The sequence below is a fragment of the Tupaia chinensis genome, unplaced genomic scaffold (assembly GCF_000334495.1).
Source record: "Tupaia chinensis unplaced genomic scaffold, TupChi_1.0 Scaffold000031_1, whole genome shotgun sequence".
NCBI classification, from domain to species: Eukaryota; Metazoa; Chordata; class Mammalia; order Scandentia; family Tupaiidae; genus Tupaia; species Tupaia belangeri.
The window spans coordinates 385,300-392,908 of record NW_006159461.1 but is presented as its reverse complement, the minus strand read 5'-3'; the positions used below and the strand labels follow the sequence as shown (position 1 = coordinate 392,908).

Genomic DNA, 7,609 nt, shown 5'->3' with positions numbered 1-7,609 from the left:
CCCATTTATTGATGAATAGCATCTGTTTTTTTTCTATCTATAGCAGTCTATTTGTCAAATGGTTGGTTAGGCACGTCATTATTTTCCAAGTCTTTATGTTCGGCTTCTCTTTTTATTTAAAATTCTGTCTTGAAATCCTTTATTTCTTCTCACATTTCCTACAAGAAGAGGAGTCATGCAGCATCCTTAACACTTTACTTAGACATTTTTCGTACCAAATATCCTAGTTCATTGCTCTTAAATTCTGCCTTTCCCAAAGCAGTAGGACACAGACCCAGGCGAGTCGAGTTCTCCACCACTTTGTAACGAGGCTGGTCTTCCTTCCAGTTTCCAGTAGGATGCTCCTTATCTCCGTCTAAGACCACGTCAAAGTGGCCTTTACTACCCCCTCCACATTTCTACCGGCATTCTGGTAGCGACCTAGACCTCACTAAGAACATGAGCCTCTCTACAGTTTTCTGCTGAGCTCTTCCCAGAATTGCCCTAATGTTCCATTCACAGCAAAATAGACTTCTTTATTTTAACCAAGCACTCTGAAACTGTTCCAGTCTCTACCAATTGGCCTTTTTCAAAGCCACTTCTACATTTTTAGACATTTGTTACAGCCACACCCACTTCTTAGTACCAACTTCTATTGTAGACTGTGTTATTATAAAAATGTACCTGCGGGGTGGCAGGTGGCGTGGTGGTTAAAGGTACGGGACTCCCACATGGCCAACCATGGTTCAAGTCCCGGACCTACATATATATATATATATGTAAAAGAAACTTATTTCTCACAGTTCGTGGGGGCTGGAAGCCTGAGATCAAGGCACTGGCAAGGTGTCTAAGGCAGCTGCTCCCTGCTTCCAAGATGGCGCCTTGTTGCCGCCTTCCCACATGGTGAAAGGCAAGAGGCTGAGCACTGTGTGAAGCTCTTTTATACAGGCCTTATCTACTCACTGGGGCTCTATCTTCATGGCTTAATTACGTCCTCAAAGCCTCTCTTGGCCATTAAGTTTGAATTTTGGAGGTGGTGTACATATACAAAGCATAGAAGATTGCATTCTAGTTTGGTCCGGTCTGCTGGGGCCTAGTGCAGGTAGCAAGTTTCATAAACTTCGGCCTCCAATAAACTTTGCTTAGCATCACTGTTAGTTTCCGCTCCTGCGTTGTGCCTCAGAGCACCGCAGGTGTATTTTAAACATGTCTTGTCCTCATGTGGCATAGGAGGTGCCAGGGTCCTTAGCTGTCTTTGGAGGGAGCCTCAGTTCTCCCTTTGTTTTCCTGGTTGGGTGTAGCTGAATGCCAACCTGCAGAGATTTCCCATGGTACCGGGAAGAGCATGTATTGAACCAGACTAATGAGATCAGAAAACACCCAATGCACAAAGACAGCAAGGAGAGACCGTTATGAGACATACGCCTTAATGTTCAAGATCAGAATTCGAGGAATGAAGGCCCCACACTTATTAACAACAGTGTGTCCTTATGTGTTGTCTCCAGAGCCTCCTGCATTTACAGGGTGTAAGGAATATGCCCTTTGCAAGAAGACAGGCACTCTCTCGTCCAAGGAATGCATTTAATGGGAGACCTTTCAGGATTTCTTTATGTGTAAGAATAATTGAGATTCATCTAAACAAAAAATGTTCCCTCTCTAATTAGGGCTTATGCTGCTAAACTCTCAGCAGAGCTGGAGACACCGGTTTCCCCCTAATTAGTGGCCTTCAGAGGAGTTTGCAGCTGGAGCCTCTGGAATTGCGGGAGTGCTGATTGCTCCATTGCTCTGAGTCTCTCTGGAGGTACGCCAGGGGCCCAGAGATCCCAGCATAGCGTCTAGTCTCCAAGCCACGCGGCCTCCACTGTGAGCACAAAGCAGATCGGGGAGGAAACTTCTAAGCATCTTCCTGAATCTCCGAGTGCTGGATCTACCTGACCCCTGTTTATCACTTCTCAGATTAGTTGGCAACGCCACTAGTCAGGTGTCAACTATAAATCTAAAGACTTGCACACCTCTCACATGTGAAACTTAAGCAGTTGCTTATTGTATGAGTATGGAGTCAATTAAAATGTAAGTGCATGATCTTGATGTAAGATAATCTATAAGCTGACTTTTAAAGTCTTAGCTTTTAAAATGCATAATCGCATACTTGTAAACTTTTAAAAATTATTAATTTAATTTATTATTATTATTATTATTTTAACTTGCTATAGGGCACAGGCACTCACCAGAGAGAAAGAAAGAGAGAGAGAAAGTGAGAAAGCAAGCTGCCAAGTCTTGGACCTGAACCATGGTCAGCCATGTGGGAGTCCAGTTCCTTAACTACCACACCACCTACTGGCACACTTTTTTATTGTTTTAAAATATGTTTTAACTATTATAATCTGTGTATTCTTCAAAATTTAACTTCAGCATACTTTTTTAAAAATATACATATGTTTTTTTCTTTTAATTGCCAGAGGACACATGTGCTTTTCAGAGAGCGCCAAAGAGACAGAGAGAGAGGGGAAGAGGGGGGAAGCACCCCCCAGTGGGGCACGGTCATGCCACAATCCCTTCTCCATTTCCTCATCCTGTCGGGATTTGGGGTATGCACGTACACATGTCTGGTGTGCTTCTTGGCATTTGGCTCCCTAAACCCTAGGCTATCGGGTGGGTGGTCCCAGGTACATCATTTAAACACAGATTTTAGCATAGTATTGCGCTGCTACATTTATTTTATTGTAAAAGGCTCTATGCATGATTATTTCAGTGTTCCTACCAACAACAGATTTGCTTCAATAGGAAATAAACAAAACATTGGAATCAAGTCATAACGAGTCTTTGTTCTGAAGTAGTATCTTACTATTTTTTCTTGAATTCACAGTAACTTCTAGATGTTATCTTATTATGTCTTGTTAAAAAATTAATTGGGAGCCCATTAGGCTGAGATTGCTCCCTCACCCTTGGTTCCTATGAAAGCAAACTGAAATCTAATTTAGTATAAATGGTCGTATTCTAGGCTAATCAGAAAACAGCAACTGATTCCCAACTAGGCCTTTCTGTTTTTGTTTTTATTTTCCAGAGGGCACATGCATTCACTGGCAAAAGGTGACGAGACAGAAAGTGAGATAGCGCCCCCTTTCCCCATGAGGGGTGGTCATGCTACAGCCCCTTTCCCTCCCCTTCTCCCTTCAGGATTTTGGGCATTCATACACATGCACTTGGTGAGCTTTTTAAGCTGCTGGGTCTGGGACTTGAACAGCACAATGGGCTGTAAAAGAATCCAGTTGCCTTAACCACCACTCACCAGCTGACCTGGGACTTTCTACTAGAATAATCCACATAAGGCTATTGCTTTACTCTAATCAAATATATTCTTGAACTTCTGCATTCGCCTTATAGACACCTACCCATCCCTCTTTATAGGCGTTCTGAACCACTCACGGTCTGCTCAGCCTGATTAATGAATCACCGTTTGCTCAATAAACTCATGACTTACTATGCCCCAGCTTAACTTTCAACACCTTTATAACAGCACACAAATATAATGCACTCATTAAGAGATGGAATACCATGTCATTTTAAGACATAGGCGAAGCAAGAATATCATTTTATTTTTCAATTTTTTGCACTTGATGGGCTGAAGAAATCAGGTGCAGGTTGAGCTGTTGTGAATTGTTGGAATATGATTGGACCCATAATTCAACTCAAACAGGCTTCAATGGAAATATTAAGATTTGAGGGTTAATTTTTCTCTAGTTATCTTAATACTTATTTTTTAATTTTATAATTATCTTACTTTTTTTATCCTTGATTTTAAAAAAGTTTACTTATTTATTTCTCCCATGAGAGAGAGACAGAGACAGACAGCATCCCCATTAGGGTCTAGATGTCATGATCCACTCCCTGTCTAAGCCAGCCCTGGATTATGGCCACATCCATGCTTGGGACACTCAGAAGGATCTCTGGATGTGAACTGAGAATCTTCCCATGTAGGTCAGCCTCAAAGAGCATTGCCTTTCACCACCTCGCCATCACTGGCTCCTTCTACTTGATTTTGTAGGTATAGACAACATCAAACAGTTGTAAATAATTCCAGAACTTCTCTAGGCCATTGTCAAGCCCACAGTTATCACAAAGCAGAAACAAATGGACAAGCCAGACTACATATAAAAATGAAATTCTGGCCCACTTTCAGTAGTAACCTTCCCAGGAAACCAACTCCTTATCAATAAGCAACCTGGGAAGCCAGCTGGCTATAAATCACGTAGAGGACTGCAATGTGCCACCCCTTATGCCATTTAGGCATGAAGATTATTTTGAGCTGAGAGCAATGGAGAAACAGCGGGCACAAAAAGAGCTATCTCACCATCTGCCTCCGAGCAGAACGCTCATTTCTCTGTGTCAAGGTGTCTCCCCTCCCATCTTCCACCCTGAATGAGCGGAGATGACGCAGCACTGGGAACACCACGGACTTGCGTCTGCGTAAGCAAACCTTACTGAAATAGTCCATATCTTCCATTAGTCTCCCCCACTTATTTACCCTCCCACAAGTTACTGCCAAGGAAGTGTAACCCCTTTTAATTTGTCTAGCCATTTCTTCACAACTGAACTCTTTGTTAAACTCATATTAATATATAAGCTCCCAGCTGTAACTGCCTCTGGGTTTCATTTCTTTTCTGTAAAACCTTTGTATACATGTGAAACAAACCTTTTCTTCTAGTAATGTATTGCCAGTTTAATTTGCAAGACCCAGACACTGAGCCTGAGAATAGAGAAAAGGAGGTTTTTATTTTCTTTCCTACTTTCAAACTTGTAGGAACTGATTACTGTCTCTAGCCACAGGCTACAAAGTTAAACAATAATTTCTCTAACAGTTGGCCTAATATGGCCAAGATTAATTTAGTAACTCACAGGTTTCCTAATTTTTATCTCTGCTTCCAACTTAGAACCAAGCAGGAAAAGTCAAATATGCACCTGTAACCCATCACTCAGGGTGTCGCACTTCTGGTTAGCCATCTCCAGCTTGCCCAAGCCAGCAGCTTCCAATCCGAGCATACCTGAGGCCTCCCCTCTGCCCCACTTTAAAGTCTCACTCGTCTGCCTGCCTACACCGGAGTGCTGGTGGCTGACTCCCCTGCTCCGCAGGCTCTGAATACAGTTATTGCTATTCCTGTTTGGCAGGCCTTCCTTATATATACACGGGTTTTGAAGGCATCACAGTAGCTAGCTGATTTTATTTCTGCAATGTAGCCACCCTCGCTCTCGAAAAGAGAAACATGGTGCTATTTGTTATCAATCGTTCACCTCGTGAGAAACGAATTGCCTGGTGTGCATGTTAGGACACCTAGCTGAAGGCAGCCCGAGGAAAGCGTCAGGTCCAGGGAACATTCAAGTTCTTTTTAATATTCGATGACTGTAGAATAGTGAGGTTAGTGGTTTAAACATTTTTTCCTAGCTTCATTGAGAAATAACTGACAATTAAAAATTGTAGACACAGTCAGGCCTTCGTGTCCTCTGGTCTCACATTCAAAAACCCAGCGCTGACACCAGGGCACGGTGGCTGGCACGCGCTGCCGCTTGGTTACGCGGTTGGGCTGTACTGGGCATGCGCAGGTTCTGTTTCCTTGCTGCTATTCCGTAGGCAAGGCAGTCTGTATCATTCCTATTGTATTAGCTATTGCGGCAAACCTACAATGACTGAAACCGCTTGGAAGGATGTGTGCAGACGATATGCAAGTTCGATCCATTTATATAAGGGTTGTGAGCATCCAGATTCGGTCTCCGTGGAGGCCTGGAATTGACGCCCCTGCTGGTGCTGAGAGAGAGCCACCTTTACAGGGTAGTGTGATGTTTGAATAAATGTATACATCGGGAGATGATTATCATCATTGAGCTGGTTATTTGTGTGGGGGTGGGTGGTGAGAACTTCTGAGATAATCTCTTAGCCATTTTCAGCTGTACATTGCAGTAACTATTCTGTCTTGTCAACTGAAATTCTGGAAGATTGAAGTTTTCAGCCAGGCCCTGAACGTTGAAATAAAACACCTGTAACTGTACGGAGTTGCTGAGGTAAGGATAAGTGTGGAACGGAATTGTCTCTGCTTAGAGTGAAAGGAGACACGGAACAGATGGACAGGGTTTGCGGTTGCCTCTAGGCAGTCCACCGGGTCCTGGCGCGCGCTGAGCTCGGACCGCGGAAATTCCTGTGAAACGAAAGTGCTCTTTCTTCTCAAGAGAGAGCAAAATACCACTGTCCACAAAACCTACCACGTTATTCATGCGGACGATGCCGAGTCCTAGGTCAGGATTTTCTAACCATCCCTTATCCATTTATTTATGAATTCATTCCCTTGTTTGATAAGCATTTGTGGAGCATTTAATAGACACAAGACAGTGTGAGAACTTCTAGAGAAGTAAGAGTCAGCTTATCTCTCTCTCTCTTTTTTTTTTTTGAGAGGTTTTTGCTATAGAGTGCGTGTGCTCACCAGACAGACATAGAGAGACAGAGAGATAGAAAGCGAGAAATTCTCCCCCAGGGGGATGGCCACACTGCAATTCCTTCTTCTCCATTCTCCTCTCAGGATCTTAGGCACACACCCACATGCGCCCGGTGTGAGTTTAAGCCACTGGGTCTGGGACTTGAACCGCAGTTGACTACATAGGAGTTCAGCAACATAGCCATTATGCCAACTGCTGGTCCCGAGTCAGCTTATCTCTGAGACCAGCAGATGGCTTAATGGGTACAGCACTGGACTCTCATAGGCAACCAGGGTTTGAGTTCCAGACCCAATGACTTAAGCTCACACTAGGAGCATACCCAAAATACTGAGAGAACGGAGGATCACGGATTGCGGTGTGGCCATACCCCCTGGGGTTGATTTTCCACTTTCTGTCTTTCCTGTTGACTGCACACGCCCTATGGCAAAAATCTCTCTTAAAAAAAAAAGAGTCAGCTTATCTCCAAGTTTACATTTGGGAAGATTACGCCTGTGTTGACGACTTAGGGATAATAGTGGTACAAAGCGCTCCAGAATACAGAGGTAGTGCTGGGTGCAGGGAAGGGAAAGCTGGGAGGGGCTAGATGAATTCAGTTCGCCGTGGGGCTGTTTGGAAAAACCCAGGAAAAGCCACCCAAAGAACTGGTCAATGAATGGTCATTGGAGATAAGAAAGTACATGAGAGTTGTCAACAGACAAATAAGAGATATCCAAAGGGAAGAAGAAAAAGTGAAACGATCTGTGAAAGATGCTGCCGAGAAGGGTCAGAAGGATGTCTGTGTGGTTCTGGCCAAGGAGATGATCAGGTAAGGAGGGCTGTGAGCAAGCTAGGCATCCAAAGTGCACATGAACTCGGTGCTCGTGGGGATGAAGAACCAGCTCGCTGTCCTGTGAGTGGCTGGCTCCCTGCAGAAGAGCACAGAAGTGATGGAGGCCGTGCAGTGTGCTGTGAAGATCACAGAAATCCAGGCCACTATGCGGGAGCTCTCCAAAGAGATGATGAAGGGGCCTTGGACAAAGCACCTAGTAAAGTTACCGATTCTCTTCCAGAACCCGAGCCCCCAGGGGCTATGGCTGCCTCAGAGGATGAGGAAGAGGAAGAGGCCCTGGAGGCCATGCAGTCCAGGCTGGCCACGCCCCGCAGCTAG

The 7,609-nt window shown here is 44.3% G+C and overlaps 1 pseudogene; it reads left to right on the top strand.

Annotated features, from left to right (window-relative positions):
- Positions 1 to 7,092: 7,092 nt before the first annotated feature.
- Positions 7,093 to 7,609, top strand: LOC114007619 (charged multivesicular body protein 3 pseudogene; annotated as a pseudogene).